Consider the following 18,209-nt stretch of genomic DNA (forward strand, 5'->3'; position numbering starts at 1 on the left):
CTTATAATTTACTATAAAAAACATTATAAAATATGAAGGAAAAATGGAAAAAAACACACTTTTTCTAACTTTAACCCCTAAAATCTGTTACACATCTACAACCACCAATAAACACCCATGCTAAATAGTTTCTAAATTTTGTCCTGAGTTTAGAAATACCCAATGTTTACCTGTTCTTTACTTTTTTTGCAAGTTATAGGGCCATAAATACAAGTAGCACTTTGCTATTTCCAAACCACTTTTTTTCAAAATTAGCGCTAGTTACATTGGGACACTGATATCTTTCAGGAATCCCTGAATATCTATTGACATGTATATATTTTTTTTTAGAAGACATCCCAAAGTATTGATCTAGGCCCATTTTGGTATATTTCATGCCACTATTTCGCCGCCAAATGCGATCAAATAAAAAAAATTGTTCACTTTTTCACAAATTTTTTCACAAACTTTAGGTTTCTCACTGAAATTATTTACAAACAACTTATGCAATTATAGCATACATGGTTGTAAATGCTTCTCTGGGATCCCCTTTGTTCAGAAGTAGCAGACATATATGGCTTTGGCTTTGCTTTTTGGTAATTAGAAGGCTGCTAAATGCCACTGCGCACAATACGTGTATTATGCCCAGCATTGAAGGGGTTAATTAGGGAGCATGTAGGGAGCTTCTAGGGTTAATTTTAGCTTTAGTGTAGTGTAGTAGACAACCCCAAGTATTGATCTAGGCCCATTTTGGTATATTTCATGCCACCATTTCACCGCCAAATGCGATCAAAGAAAAAAAAAATGTTAATTTTTTCACAATTTTAGGTTTCTCACTGAAATTATTTACAAACAGCTTGTGCAATTATGGCACAAATGGTTGTAAATGCTTCTCTGGGATGCCCTTTGTTCAGAAATAGCAGACATATATGACTTTGGCGTTGCTTTATGGTAATTAGAAAGTCGCTAAATGCTGCTGCGCATCACACGTGTATTATGGCTAGCAGTGAAGGGGTTAATTAGGTAGTTTGTAGGGAGCTTGCAGGGTTAATTTTAGCTTTAGTGTAGAGATCAGCCTCCCACCTGACACATCCCACCCCCTGATCCCTCCCAAACAGCTCCCTTCTCTCCCCCACCCCACAATTGTCCCCGCCATCTTAAGTACTGGCAGAAAGTCTGCCAGTACTAAAATAAAAGGGTTTTTTTTTTTTTAAAGAAAAAAAAAAAAAAGCATATTTACATATGCTGTGTTTAGGATCCCCCCCTTAACCCCCAACCTCCCTGATCCCCCCCAAAACAGCTCTCTACGCCTTATTGGGGGCCATCTTGGGTACTGGCAGCTGTCTGCCAGTACCCATTTTGAACAATCAAATGTTTATTATTATTTTTTTTAAATTTCTGTAGTGTAGCTCAATCGCCCCCCACCCCCCCACCACCTAAATCACACAAGGGCTTTTTTATTTATTTAAATTTTGTCCCACTTTGTGTTTTGGGGACACATTTTTTCCGTAGTGTAGCGGTTCCCACCCGCTCCCTCCCCGTGCACGCGCCCGCCCCCGCCCCCTCGTGCACGTGCGCACGCCCGCGCGCGCCCCCGGACTCCCCTGCCCACGATCCCGCCCCCCTCCACATGACCAGGGCCATCGATGGCCGCCACCCACCTCCCATACCGGCTCCCACCCACCAACGATACCGGCCATCGATGTCCGGTGCAGAGAGGGCCACAGAGTGGCTCTCTCTGCATCGGATGGCCGTGAAAGGTTATTGCAGGATGCCTCCATATCGAGGCATCACTGCAATAACCGGAAAGCAGCTGGAAGCGAGCAGGATCACTTCCAGCTGCTTTCCACACTGAGGACGTGCAGGGTACGTTCTCAGGCATTAACTGCCTTTTTTCTGAGGACGTACCCTGCACGTCCTCAGTCGTTAAGGGGTTAAAGGAATATTAAACTTACAGAGGCATGAAAGTTAAAAATGAAAATGCTCAAATGTGTTATAGACAAACAACAGTGCAAATGCACTACTGGGACCTAGCTGAACACTAGGGCCTCCATTACATATGCAGCGTCGCCCGCAAAAGCCGGCAATGCCAGATTTTACGCAATTTTAGTATTACATATACGGTGTAGCATACAAGTTACGTGCGTATATTTCACCCGTCACTCGCAATTTTTACTCCCATAAGCTAACATGGGACCGCGTCGTAAATCGGTATCCAATATCCAGCGCAAGGCCTTACGTGGCGAAAATGGAGAAATCTTATTCCATTTTTACCTCGCCATAAAAGGCAGCCGTAGCAGGCCTTGCGCTGAGTGTGGGAGCACCGTAACTCCCGAAAATGCCTTAAAAAATAAACTAACACCTAATGCATGCGCAATGTCTATCTACCTGTCAATCGCAATCCCCCACCGCAATAACTAATAAAGTCTATTAACCCCTAAACCACCATTAAACCCATACCGCAAGTAATAACTAAATTATTAACCCCTAAACCGCCATAGCCCACAACGCTATTAACCTATTCAAGTATTAACCCGTAATCTGCCGCAGCCAACGTCGCCGCCACTATAATAAAGTTATTAACCCCTAAACCTAAGTCTAACCCTAACCCTAACACCCCCTAACTTAAATATTATTTAAATACATTTACTATTATTAACTAAATTATTCCTATTTAAAACTAAATACTTACCTGTAAAATAAACCCTAAGATAGCTACAATATAATTAATAATTACATTACAGCTATTTTTGGATTTATTTTTATTTTACAGGCAACTTTGTATTTATTTTAACTAGGTACAATAGTTATTAAATAGTTATTAACTATTTAATAGCTACCTAGTTAAAATAAATACAAATTTACCTGTAAAATAAATCCTAACCTAAGTTACACTAACACCTAACACTACACTATCATTAAATAAATTAAATTAATTAACTACAATTACCTAAAATTAAATACAATTAAATAAAATAAATTACAGAAAATAAAAAAAATTACAAGAAGTTTACACCTAATCTAAGCCCCCTAATAAAATAAAAAAGCCCCCCAAAATAATAAAATTCCCTACCCTATACTAAATTACAAATAGCCCTTAAAAGGGCTTTTTGCAGGGCATTGCCCCTAAGTAATCAGCTCTTTTACCTGTAAAAAAAGATATACAACCCCCCAACATTAAAACCCACCACCCACACACCCAACCCTACTCTAAAACCCACCCAATCCCCCCTTAAAAAAACCTAACACTACCCCCTTGAAGATCTCCCTACCTTGAGCCGTCTTCACCCAGCCCGGGCACAAGTGGACCTCCAGAGGGGCAGAAGTCTTCATCCGATCCGGCCAGAAGAGGACCTCCAGAGAGGCAGAAGTCTTCATCCAGGCGGCATCTTCTATCTTCTTCCATCCAGAGCGAAGCGGCTCCACCATGAAGACATCTGACGCGGAGCATCCTCTTCCGTCCGACGGCGACTGAAGTATGAAGGCTCCTTTAAATTACGTCATCCAAGATGGCGTCCCTTCAATTCCGATTGGCTGATAGAATTCTATCAGCCAATCGGAATTAAGGTAGGAAAAATCCTATTGGCTGGTGGATCATATATCACCTCAACAGTAGTTTATAATTATTTCTAAAATATGTACATTTATAAATATCATCAGACTAAAATAATAAGTATAAAACTCACTATAAAGAAAATAACCACAGATAATTTCTATCAGCAGACTAATCAGACTATATTACCTAATAATCCACAGTAAAGTTACATTATTTATGAGATATAAAACACCGAGAATGAAATATAAAATGTTTAATCATAAGTGACAAAAACATTATAATATACTTTCATTTTATATTTTGCCCCATTTTCCTGTAAATTAACTCTGAAAACTGCAAGCTTTCAATTTTGAGAATTGGAAGTGCACACTGTAGACTTCACAAGCCTAACCTGGACCTCAGTAGAGGTGACAATATATGTTGCTAAAACATAATGCAAGCTTATCTAACAAGATTAATTTTGTATTGGCTACTCTAAATAAGCCTAGTGGTCGAGTGAGGCTGTCTTTTAGAAGGCAATGGCAGCAATTAAGGTGTTAATGTATTCTGAAAGTTTTCACACTTGGTAGGATACTGATTTATTGCAAGGCTACAGAAAAGTAATTACAAGATGTTTTATGTCCCTTTAAGCTTTATTTAACAAACAGTGTTTAATTTCCTCTTTTTTAAGGTCTGTTTCAATTCAGCAATACAAATAAAATAATTGATTGACAATGTGTAAATACTGTGTCTGGTACTTCTTTATACAATATGCTTGCTATATTCTCTTATATCCTCTTCAAATACATTTAAAATTGTATGTTTATGTAAACTACCAACTATGGGCCAGATTACGAGTGGAGTGCTAACAGTTAACCACGAGCGATAAGGGGTTTATTTATTGTGTGTGTTTGCGCTCGTCGGGTTTACCACTAGTATTACAAGTTGAAAGTAAACGAGATCGCTTGAACACAATCACAATTTACGCTAGAATGAATACTGTGTCCTCAGAGCTCTGGTTAACTGGTTTTTTAAAACAAAAAAGTTGCACAAACCACATCAGAAATCCGTGAATGCACACGCGATATTCTAAGTTCAGCTTTTTACGCTCATCGGTTTAGGGTGCTAACGAAAACAGTTTACTTTCTACTCATAATACGAGCACAAAAAGCTTACTTCTAGCACAGTTAACACTTGAGCTGGAGCGTTAAATTGCGCTCCACTTGTTATCTGGCACTATATGTCACTCTTACATGGTTATGATGCAAGGATTGACTTACACTTCACTGTAAATTGGGTTTTACAAGAAGTAGTGTGTTGGAATGTGTTTATATGTTAATTAAAAAAAATAATTAAAAAGGCCAGATATCAGTTGCTTTTAACCATAAATACATTTACAGTAACACAGCATTTCCACAGAATATTCTCCCATGTGAACCAGTTTGACTATCTACTCCATAAATAATATATGTAACACATTGAGAAATACAACACATGAACTAAAGAATGCATAACTGGAGAGAGCATATTTTTACAGTTCTATCCAAGGCTTTTACTGATAATATTATTCACTATTTAATCTATTATTTTAATACTTAGTTTTTACTATTAATGATTATACATTTAAAGTGATGGTAGACTTTCCCCTTTGTATAAACAGATCAGGAATGTTGGCGGGTTTAATTAATCAGATTTAATGAAGATGCGCTATGACTTACTTTTTAATAAAGCAATAAAATTCTAATACTGTACTCCACTCTCCGTTGCCCATTTCAAAAGTATATTTGTGAGCTAACGGTTTGAACTGTTCTCCAATCAGTGTTCTAGCCATATGGCACACACACATTTTTGTAGCCAGAAAGACGTCTGGAGAACAGTTCAAACTGTTAGCTCGTAAAAAAGAAATTGTTTGAAGTGGGCAGCTGGAGAGGGGGTATTTAAATTTCAGCACCACATTAAAAGTAAGTTATAGTGCATCTTCATTACAACTGATGAATTAAACACCATCTAAAATACTGATAACATCTCAAATCTGCTTATACAGAGGGGAACGTTTTCTATCACTTTAACTATAATAGATATTCACTGATACAAGAGACAAAATAACTTTATAGACAAAACGACTAACTTCTCTTATTTAGCCAGCATAGGAATCTTAAGAAATATATAAAGCTTTCAATTATTTTCCCAGATTGTTTCAGAACCAGCCAGGAAAGACATGGGCACTAGGAAAAAGTTGTCTGAGATGGATTTACAAGCATTAGTCTCATCACCCAATTGGCTTAGACATCATGGACTCAAGAGTAAGAAGTTAACTCTACAGAAGATCTTGGTGCAACTTGGGTTTCAACAGAAGGAAGGTAAAACCATTACTCCAGTTATGACTTTTCAACTGGTCCTAAACACAGACATTCTTTTTAGTAATAAATTACCACATGGCACAACAAAAGATCGGAAATCCCTTTCCTACTGTAAGCCAGAGTAACTGACTACAATTTGCTTTTAACTATTATTATTTTACATTTTATGTTTTAGAAAACAAAAGTCATATAGGGATATAAAGCTTCAATTTGTTAGAAAATGTTATTATTGCACTACAGGGAGTGCAGAATTATTAGGCAAATGAGTATTTTGACCACATCATCCTCTTTATGCATGTTGTCTTACTCCAAGCTGTATAGGCTCGAAAGCCTACTACCAATTAAGCATATTAGGTGATGTGCATCTCTGTAATGAGAAGGGGTGTGGTCTAATGACATCAACACCCTATATCAGGTGTGCATAATTATTAGGCAACTTCCTTTCCTTTGGCAAAATGGGTCAAAAGAAGGACTTGACAGGCTCAGAAAAGTCAAAAATAGTGAGATATCTTGCAGAGGGATGCAGCACTCTTAAAATTGCAAAGCTTCTGAAGCGTGATCATCAAACAATCAAGCGTTTCATTCAAAATAGTCAACAGGGTCGCAAGAAGCGTGTGGAAAAACCAAGGCGCAAAATAACTGCCCATGAACTGAGAAAAGTCAAGCGTGCAGCTGCCAAGATGCCACTTGCCACCAGTTTGGCCATATTTCAGAGCTGCAACATCACTGGAGTGCCCAAAAGCACAAGGTGTGCAATACTCAGAGACATGGCCAAGGTAAGAAAGGCTGAAAGACGACCACCACTGAACAAGACACACAAGCTGAAACATCAAGACTGGGCCAAGATATATCTCAAGACTGATTTTTCTAAGGTTTTATGGACTGATGAAATGAGAGTGAGTCTTGATGGGCCAGATGGATGGGCCCGTGGCTGGATTGGTAAAGGGCAGAGAGCTCCAGTCCGACTCAGACGCCAGCAAGGTGGAGGTGGAGTACTGGTTTGGGCTGGTATCATCAAAGATGAGCTTGTGGGGCCTTTTCGGGTTGAGGATGGAGTCAAGCTCAACTCCCAGTCCTACTGCCAGTTTCTGGAAGACACCTTCTTCAAGCAGTGGTACAGGAAGAAGTCTGCATCCTTCAAGAAAAACATGATTTTCATGCAGGACAATGCTCCATCACACATGTCCAAGTACTCCACAGCGTGGCTGGCAAGAAAGGGTATAAAAGAAGAAAATCTAATGACATGGCCTCCTTGTTCACCTGATCTGAACCCCATTGAGAACCTGTGGTCCATCATCAAATGTGAGATTTACAAGGAGGGAAAACAGTACACCTCTCTGAACAGTTTCTGGGAGGCTGTGGTTGCTGCTGCACGCAATGTTGATGGTGAACAGATCAAAACACTGACAGAATCCATGGATGGCAGGCTTTTGAGTGTCCTTGCAAAGAAAGGTGGCTATATTGGTCACTGATTTGTTTTTTTTTTTGTTTTTGAATGTCAGAAATGTATATTTGTGAATGTTGAGATGTTATATTGGTTTCACTGGTAAAAATAAATAATTGAAATGGGTATATATTTGTTTTTTGTTAAGTTGCCTAATAATTATGCACAGTAATAGTCACCTGCACACACAGATATCCCCCTAAAATAGCTATAACTAAAAACAAACTAAAAACTACTTCCAAAACTATTCAGCTTTGATATTAATGAGTTTTTTTGGGTTCATTGAGAACATGGTTGTTGTTCAATAATAAAATTAATCCTCAAAAATACAACTTGCCTAATAATTCTGCACTCCCTGTATTGCTTGCATATAACCATGTGTTTAACCCATGCAAGATGATTAAACACATAGTTAAAATAATCTCTGGAGAGGCAGTGCACTGATGCTGCTGAGCGAATCAGGAGTGGCATATGTGTGTAGCTTCCAGTAATCTGGGATGTTTAGCTCAGGAGCAGAAGTGTATTGCTTCTCCAGTGCTGAGTTTAACTTTGCATTTAATATTTTTTAAAGGGATAATAAACCCAATTTTTTTTCTTTTTGGTTCAGAACCTGGGTTATGCTGGCGCTATCCAGGGTTCTAAACGTAAGATGGGCTGGCTCCTAAGCTTCACATTCTTACTTTTTAAATAAAGATAGCAAGAGAACGAAGAAAAAATGATAATAGGAGTAGATTAGAAAGTTGCTTAAAATTGCATGCTGTGTCTGAATCATAAAACATTTTTTGGGTTTGGTATCCCTTTAAGGTGGCGAAACACATAGATTTATGCTAGCAATAATGCAAAAAGAAAATGCTCTAACTCAAAAGAATCTTTATGTTCTTCTAAAAAGAAAACTATAAACAAATTATAAAATGCATTTAAGTGACCAACTTCTCATCCTTGCCCAAATTCTCCATTATTTATCAGGCAATAAAGGAAGAAACGGCTTTTGCTTAAATATGATACTGCCTCAATGTCATTCTGAGTTTAACTTAGATCATTTGAGATATTGATGGCTTTACCTGATACTGTTCTTTCTGACACACAAAAAATATGTTAATAGAAAAGTTTGATTCCCAACAAAAAGCTGGGAAATTCCTTTACATGATTTAAGATTTAAATGTTTATGTAATTAGAATTCAGAGCTTAATGTTATGTATTTAAAATTCTCAGGGTAAAAGGACATAGCCTAGATTCATAAACACCTGCTGCCAAGGTGCCTAGATGTAAAGGAGAGATCATGTTGGAAATTCATGGAGCAGATTGTCTTTAGTGGATATTTCTACCATTACTATCTATAGGTGCTTAGTATATACTAGATCAAAGTGTGGCATATGCAGGGGCCATTTTTATAATCTGAGGCTTTATATGGCCATATAGCTGACAGTTTGCTGTAGGGGACTATAGTCTGGTCTGCAGTCTTGTTGTTGCATTCATCACCATCATAAATGGATTGCAGAAGATAGTATTCTGGTCTGATGCCTGGTGCCAAATACCTCACACATGGCCCTCCACTCAGACGAGATGATATGAAATGATCCTCTGCAAGATCCATATTGAAATTCTAAAAAGGCAGATTTTGCTTTACTTCTCCAAGAGGCATTCCCTGAATTTCTGTATGTGAAGGAGAAACAAGCCCAGTGCAATATAGCACTGCATGACATGACTGTTCTGCTGCATTTACACTTTGTGCTTTGTATTTTATATTACCTTAAGTTTTATTACATTTAAACTATGAACTTTTTATTTTGTATTTTAATGAATATAGAGTCTGTATACAGCAATGTATTTAGGATTGTGATTTTACAAATTCTTTTTATGCTTTGTCAGTTTCTGTGTAAAAAAATTAGGCTTATCTCTAAATTATATTGCACTTTGAATTCTATTTCAAATGAAATTAAAAAACTGATAGCTTCAGTTTTCCAGAGAACATCATTACTTTCTATGGCCTGATAATCAAAGATTCTCTTGTTTGTAGAGAAATTATAGTGCAGATTTCACAAGGGCTGAACTCACTGAATTCTATAACAAAAAGAGCGGAACCTGGAAGTCTCAGAGAGACCAGAGATGCCTTCCATAGAAAGGTTTAAAGGTCTCTGGGATACAGAATTTTACAGGGGAGAGAGAAGTTGCAGGAGAATACCAGGGGTCTGATATAAAGTCTCAGTTTGCAGCAACTTGTTTTTGCCACTAGTTTAGTATATATTACTTTTCTGTCCGTTAAATAAGTATATTTTGAACAAACTTCACCTGCATACAGCTGCCAAGATAAATCAGTGAGACCATCTTGTTAAAAATGCTTCCAAAATTTAACACGACTTGTGAGAGAGCTTCAGACATACCCTGGGAACTCTCCTGTCCCTCCAACTTTCTGAAGATGTCAGTTTTATTTTACAATAGAGGAAATACCAAGTGCAATGTAAGTTGTAAAAGTTACACAGAAATATACTAAGTGTGATCCTAATTTGTAAAAGTAATACAGAAACTTTAAAAACACAATCAGAATTTGTAAAATCACTGCTGGATCTAAATCTTAATGAATAAAAAAAATATAAAACAGAAAATTCAAAGCTTAAATGCAATAATACTGATAGAACACAATATGAAATGTATAGTAATATAAAATACAAATTACAACTTGTATGTGTAACAAAACTTTCATATCATGCAGTGCTATTGCTCTGGGCTTGTCTTTTCTTCAAATACAGAAATTAGAGAGATCTTGCATTGCCCCTGTGAAGACTGAACTGCAATTTCTCTCCAAGCTGGTGAATCCTTTGAATATCAGGGCCAAGGAAATAAGAGAGATCTTGCTGTGCTGGAGATTTCCGCCCTTTTTCTTTTAGAATTCAGTGAGTTCAGCCCCAGTGCCGCTGCACTACAATTTCTCTCCAAGCAGAAGAATCTTTTATCATCCCTGCCATTAGGAGAATTTAGGAGACATTGATGTGGTGTTATATTTAGGCATGAAATGGACATAAAGGGGTTGCTCAAGACGGATATCTTGATTATTGCTCTCTCTTTCTACCTTATACATTTTCTTTCTTTCTTTCTTTCTTTCTTTCTTTCTTTCTTTCTTTCTTTCTTTCTTTCTTTCTTTCTTTCTTTCTTTCTTCACACTGCTTTAGACTGAGGGCTAGTGCAGCTTGGTGCTTGTAGGTAAATCAATGATTTATTACAGGTGAACATAGAGGGACCTTATTCCAATTCACATACCTCGTTGTGTCATTTATTGTAATACAACTGTTGATGTGTGAACTTGTTGTTTAGCTCTGAGGTTTGGTGATTGTGTTGGAAGATAATGACTTTTTTTTATCCCAGACTTCTTATTTGATCTGAAAAAAGATAGTCCAAATAGTGTGTCACATCTATTATTTATTTATTTTAAATTTATAGATTACGTTACTAACTTACGACGACCTGGATCCTCACATAATGCTCATGGCCTTTTTCATCAATCTAACAAGGACAATAAATCCTATAATGTAAGTAAGAAACATCAGTACTAAAAGCCCTAAAATTTAAGAAAAACATTCTCCCAACACTGGGAGACATAAAGCTGTGCTAACATAAATTTATATGAACATATTTTATTTTTAAAAAACACCAATATTTCTTCATTTAAAGGGGCATGAAAGTGAAATTATCAAATTATTTTTGTTTTCTTGGTATCCTTTGTTGAAAAACGTATCTAGGTTTGTTCAGGAGCATCAGTGCATTACTGGAAGCTAGCTGGTGAGTGGTGGTTACACACATATGTCTTAGTTTTGGGTCACCAGATGTGTTTAGCTAGGTCCCAGAAGGGCATTTCTGCCCTGGAACTGACTTTACTTACGTGTTTAAACAATTTTCATGGTTAAAGGGACACTGAACCCAAATTTTTTTTATTCCGTGATTCAGATAGAGCATGCAATTTTTTTTTTTTTTTTTAATAAACAGTTTTATTGTCAAATAAAATTCGTACATTACAGAAGTCAAAAAAGAAATGGCAACAAACCGTTTAACATTTTCTTTTACATTTTACAGTTATGCAGTGGAATGCGTCTAACAATAGGTATCTAGAAACATTCTGTTGCCACAGTTGTCAGGAGCCTTAGGTCCTATATCAATCTCCTAATAAAGCACAAACACAACTTAGTTCGCATTTGCTAATTATGAAATTTATTTGCTATGTATGTGTCCCACATGATCTTCATTAAGCCGTGTGACACCTCAGTCCTCGACTTAATGTATGCATATTCCTCTAACTGTAAGATATGTTGGAAAGTGTGGATCCAATCAGCAACTGTGGGGATGTGTTTTTGTTTCCAGTGCCTTGCAAGTAATGTCTTCAAGCCATTACTTGCCATAAAGATTAGTTTTTTCACTTGTGTTTGTGTCTTTCTTGGAATAATATTAAATAGCCAGATGCGAGGATCTGGTGGAATCGTGACCCCCACCATTTCTGAAGTCTCCCTTGCCACTTTTTCCCACACTTCCTTTATCATAGTACAATCCCACCAGATGTGAGCCATGTTCCCCCTGCCATTTTCGCACCTCCAGCATGTATCACTTGCCGTCCTATAGAGTTTATGTATCCTAGCCGGTGTGTAGTACCATCTTTGGATTATCTTTAAATTTAGTTCAATTAGTCGGCTGGAGGAGGAGACCTTGGTTACATTCGTGAAAATCTCTGAGACCTCTCTTGGTGTCATGTCTAGGTTCAGTTCTGTATTCCACCTATCTATGTAATACGGGGTGTAGCCATGAGGTGGAATTTGTAGTAGTGCATGAGAAATAGCTAGTGTCTTTTTATGTGGGGTGTCTGTTCTACATAGTGATTCAAATGCCGTCATGGGCCTCACTAAATTCCTTCGATCGGGGTGTTTAGTTATATATGATTGACATTGGCGTAATAGTAACCAATTTTTTGAGAGGTCAATTTCCTCTGTCGCTAACTCTTCTAGGTTATAAAATTTATGCTCATTACCTAACTGATATGCCGCTAAGGTTCTTCTCTTGTTAGATAGGGTTTTGCTGGGGAAATTCAGCCCCGGTATGAAGTCTGTATTATTTGTAAGGGGTGTTAGCGGGGAGGTTCTTGAGGATATATTTGGGTATAATATTAGAATATGGTTCCAGACCCGGAATGTCTCTGCTATGATAGAGTTAGAATGATGTTCTAAAGAGGTCTGTTTTGGCGGTAGCCAGCAGAGAGACCCCAGGTGTGACTTATTTGCAATGTCATGCTCCAGTGCCACCCAAGCCTTAGTTGTGAAGTTCGTGTACCAGTCAATGATCCTTTGCAGGAATATTCCCGTACGGTACTTTTCCAAATCAGGAACCCCTAATCCACCTCTTTTAGTTGGCATGCACATTAGTTGCTTATTGATCCTTGCTGGCCATTTTTCCCATACATACGCTAATAGTTTGGATTGTAATGAATTAGTGAAGTTCTTGGGTGTGGGGATGGGCAGGGTTTGGAAGATAAATAATAACCTTGGAAGGACATTCATTTTTAGGATTGTGATTCTCCCTAGCCAGGATACATTCTTTGATCTCCAAGCTGAGAGATCTGCTATGATCTGTTGTTGGATGGGGACATAATTTAGTTAAAACATTTCTTCAGTTGTTGGGGCTAAGTATATGCCTAGGTATTTTAGGGAGTTCCCTCTTTTTTTGAATGGACATATCTGACAAATATTTTGGGATTGCAGGGGATCATGGTTTAGCAAAAGCATCTCTGACTTAGATTTATTGATGAGGAAATTGGATACTTTTTGGAAATTGTCTAGTTCATCACAAAGGGAGGGTATAGAGGTTGCGGGGTTGGTAAGGAAAAATAAAATATCATCAGCATACAATAAGATCTTATGGGTAGAACCTGCTATGTCTAGTCCCTGGATTGAAGGTTTGTCTCTAACTGCCAAGGCCAGGGCTTCCACTATGCAGGCAAACAGCAATGGGGATAGGGGGCAACCCTGGCGGGTCCCATTTGATATACTGAATGGATTAGATAAGTGGCCATTGACTCTGACCCTAGCTGACGGGGAATGGTAAAGGGCGAAAATCCTTGATATGGTGGTTTTTCCCAGTTGGAATTTTTGTAATGTGGCCCTGAGGAATGTCCAACAGACGCGGTCGAACGATTTCTCCGCGTCTGTTGAGACCAGGGCTAGGGGCAATTTCTGTTGCTGGGTGTATTCTAGGAGATGTATTGCCCTAACTGTGTTATCCTTGGCCTCTCTGTTTTGTATGAAACCTACTTGATCGTTCTTAATAAGCTGGGGCAATACCTGATTTAAACGGTTGGACAGAATTTTTGCATATATTTTGAGGTCCGAGTTCAATAGTGAAATGGGCCTGAAATTCTCCACCCTGTCTGGAGGTTTGCCTGGTTTAGGCAAGACCACTATATGTGCTTCCAGGTTAGTGTCTAGGAATGGGTTCTCCTCACTGATGCTGTTAAACAAGTCTAATAGTTGTGGTATTAAAATGTCCTTGTATTGTTTGTAGTACCTGTTTGAGTAACCGTCTGGTCCTGGGGCCTTCCCTGTAGGGAGGTCTTTTATTACTTTCTTGATTTCCTCATAAGAGAAAGGACTGTCCAGTGAATCTATCTGTTCCTGTCTCAGTGTGGGGAACTTTAGTTTTTCTAGGTATTCCTGTGTCAATGAGCTATTTTTCAATTGTGGTGGATTTGCCCCACCTTTACTAATATTGTACAGTTGTTCATAATATGTTCTGAATGCCTCGGCTATTTGGGTAGTCGTGTATACATCTTTCCCCTTGATGTCTTTTGTCTGTAAAATATATGTTTTATTAATTTTCCTTTTGAGTTTTCTGGCGAATAATGAGCTGCTCTTGTTGTTACCTTCAAAATATGTTTGCCTCAATTTTATTGCGTGTTGCTTACACTCCTTATCTATAATGGTTTGTATCGTGGCTCTACAATCTTCTATTGCTTTCAGTAATGTATGATCATTAGTGTTATATTTGTGTTGTTTTTCTAGCTCTGAAAGCCTAGTAAGAGTATTGTGTAGATAAATTCTTTCTTCCTTTATTTTGTGAGCTTTCATGCTTATTAATTCGCCTCTGACCACTGATTTGTGAGCTTCCCACAAGAGCCTGTTATCTGATGTGGAGGCTTGATTCAGTGTAAAGTATTCAGTTAATGTTTTTTCTATTTTGAATGTGTAGACTGGGTCCCTAATTAAATAGTCATCTATTCTCCATGTGTGTGAGATTTTATTCATTAGGGGCCAGTATATAGTGAAGCCTACCATCGAATGGTCCGACCATGTTCTGGGGTAAATGGTGAGTTCCTTTACCCTGGCTAAGCTGGCTACGTCTAGCATGATGTAGTCAATGCGAGAGTATCGGGCATGAGGGTGTGAATAAAAAGTGTAATTTCTTACGTCTGGGTACTTCACTCTCCATGCATCGTGAACTGTGAGGTCCTTTAGACACTGTCGTGTTGTGTTAATTATTTTGTTGGGGACCGATGAAGTGTGGTTGGAATTGTCCATATAGGGGTCGAGTGTAAGATTGAAGTCTCCTCCAATAATTAGGGTACCTTTGGACACTTCTAATAGTAAATTAGTTAAATGTTTAAAGTATGCATCTTGTCTAGTGTTGGGGGCATACGTGCAGACCATGGTCACCACTGTATTAAATAGCTTGCCTATGACAATCAAGTATCTCCCTTCCCTGTCCCTATGTACCTTGATCTGCTGGAAGGGTATATTTCTTTTGATTAGGATTCCCACCCCATTTATTTTGGTAGAATTGGATGCATAAAACGTTTCACCATATTTAAATTTAAATGTCTTAGGTTCCCTGCCCTTTACAAAATGCGTTTCCTGTAGAAACACTATGTCCCCCCTTTTCTCTTTTATGTCTTTTAGCACTACGCTTCTTTTGTGTGGGCTATTGAGGCCTTTTGCGTTTGCCGTTAGGATGTTAAGACTATTCTGCGTGTTTTCTGTCATCTAACTCATTAAGAAGACTAAATCTAACCTTGTTTAACACTTGGAATTTAACTTGTTCCCTAGTTGTGTAGTGTTTCCATTCAAGGCAATCAGGTCGCCCATGCATTTGCTCCTGACCTGTGGCAACTTCAAAACAGTAGCTTAAGACTTTGAAGGCAATAAAACAAAGAACTGCATTCACTTCGTGTAATATAAACATTTCAAACAATTCAAACATTACAATCTGGGCACAATCTATCTTGTGCTATAAATCCCAGCTAGGGGGGATTGCTGGTTGACTCTTCTTGCCAATATAAACATTTCTATGGGGAGGGGGGGGGAAGAGAGGGGGTGAGAAGCTTATCCATTTAAAACATTTCTAACATTTCTAGGGGTCTCTTCAGAGACCATAGTATCATGACAGAACCAAACTTAATCTAACTCTTTATACATGCTTTAGTAACGATTTGTTTAACCATTTACCAGATCCGGCTATCAGAACTGGATACCATACTAACTTAACCCAAATGTTAACTTTTCTCTTTCGTTGAACAGTGTCCATATGACTTGCGTCACTTAACATTTTAATGTCCTATGTGACTTTTCTCTAAGTTCAATATAGAATTATCTCACCCACAGATTCATTGTCCTGTTAATCATCCTGGATCGCTGCTGGACGATGTTGAGGGCTTTGGTCTTTTCTCCTTTCTTTTCTTCGTTATAACCGTTGACCAGGTCGGCTTTAGGTTCATCTGCTTGCTGAAAGATGCTGTAGCAGTTGGCAATCTTGACCTTTCTTCAGCTGTGGTTGGTGGACTAAAAGAGATGTCCAGTAGTTTAGATAGGTCCTCTAGGTCTTTAGGTGATCTATATGACACTGATCTTCCTTCATGTTGCACATGTAGACAGAAGGGATATCCCCATTTATATCTCACATTCTTTTCCTGTAGTATTTTAGTTATAAAGCGGACCTCTTTTCTTTTCTGCACTGTTATGGGGCTAAGGTCCAGAAATATTTGTAGGTGGTGATCTAAGTATGTTATTTGTCTCAGTTGTCTTGCTTGGAGCCATATCTTCTCCTTGTCTATGTACCTCAAAAACCTTAGAATGATATCTTGTGGAGGTGCGTTCGGTGGTGGAGGGGGCCGTCGGGCTCTGTGTGCCCTGTCCAGCTCCATGTCAGGAGCCTGTTGGTCATTCTGTAAGTGCTTAAACAGCCCTTGTAGGTATTCCGGTATTTCTGCTGGGGTAATGGATTCCGGTGCACCCCTTACCCTCAGGTTGTTTCTACGTCCCCTGTTGTCAAGGTCTTCTAGTTTGTCATCCATAGCTTCCATATAGGCTTCTTGCTCTCTTGCGTGGGTTGTTAGTGAGTCCACTATTTTATCTGTGGAATCTTGGGCTTCTTCTATGGACTCTATCCTGTTTCCTATCTCCTTTATGTCATGTTTCATGGAAGACAATTCAGATTGTATTAAGTCTTTTAGACCGTCAAAGTCAGCCTTGGTAGGTAACTTAGCAATGTCCATTTTTAGTTGGTCTGCATATTCTTTTGATATCGCCACCGACATGGAACTAGGCTGCATCTCCATTGTAGTTTTGTCTGCTTCCCTATGGGAATGTTCTTGAGGTTGAAAAAAGTTGCTTACAGGTACTGGTGAGAGTGTTTGATTTTTTAATACTTTGCTCGTTTTGTTCTGCTTATTGAGTCTTTTTGGGGCCATCCCCAGTGGCCTATTTCTGAATAATGCTGCTTATGTATGGGTAGGAAGATAGGTTCGTCACATCTTGTGTTTTATAGTCCTTATGTGAGGGAAGTAGCTGTTATGGGGGATTTGAAAGTGCCGGTGTTATTATGTGCCACGTGGGCCGTCATATAATTTGCAGCGTTAAGATTTTTAAGCACCTTTTTCCCCTTGGTTATTGTTTTGAACAAATGTGATTCATACCTGTAGCTTATGTTTGGTCTCCATAGCTCTTAAAAATGTGAACCATGCAACTCCTCATCTCTCTGAAAAACTTGCAAATCTGCGCCCCTCCGGTTTTACAGGCTGTCAGGGCTTGGGCCTACACAGCGTTATCACTTTGCATTACGCCTCCCGGTTTTAACATCAGAGTTTTTCTTGCATCTGCCTATCCCCCGAGTGTAGATGGGTGATAAGCCACCAAGTGGTCCTTTTTTACAGAGTCCGATTCTTCTTTTTTGGCTAAGGTTCGTCTAACCTGCTCAGAGCTTCAGTCTTTTGCGGCCATTTCCAGCTTGGCCTCGCTCCGCCCCCCAGAGCATGCAATTTTAAGCAACTTTCTAATTTACTCCTATTATCAATTTTTCTTAGTTCTTTTGCTATCTTTATTTGAAAATGAAAACATCTAAGCTAGACAGCACTTGTTTATTGGTGGATGAATTTATCCACCAATCAGCAAGAACAACCCAAGTTGTTCACCAAAAATGGGCCGGCATCTAAACTTACATTCTTGCTTTTCAAATAAAGATACCAAGAGAATGAAGAAAAAATCATAATAGGAGTAAATTAGAAAGTTGCTTAAAATTGCATCCTCTATCTGAATAACGAAAGAAAAAATTTGGGTTCAGTGTCCCTTTAAGCACATGGCTCTATTCAAGCAATAGTGCAATTATAAAATTGCACTTTTATGTCCCTATTTTAGGTACAGAATTATGTCTATAATGACTGTTTGCTCAACCTCACTCCTTAGATATAATGCTTAAAAGCTCACTTTATTACTCTGCATTTACAATTAATTAATTGCTTACCACAAATTGTTTCTGATTAGTTTAGCCTTTTTGGCTTAGTCCAACATGGCCTAGTCTTAAGGAGGGGAAATGTTAGCCAAGTAGTAAAATTATTATCTGCTTAGAGAGAGTCACATAGCAGAGGTCATCT

The sequence above is a fragment of the Bombina bombina genome, chromosome 3, assembly GCF_027579735.1.
Source record: "Bombina bombina isolate aBomBom1 chromosome 3, aBomBom1.pri, whole genome shotgun sequence".
NCBI classification, from domain to species: domain Eukaryota; kingdom Metazoa; phylum Chordata; class Amphibia; order Anura; family Bombinatoridae; genus Bombina; species Bombina bombina.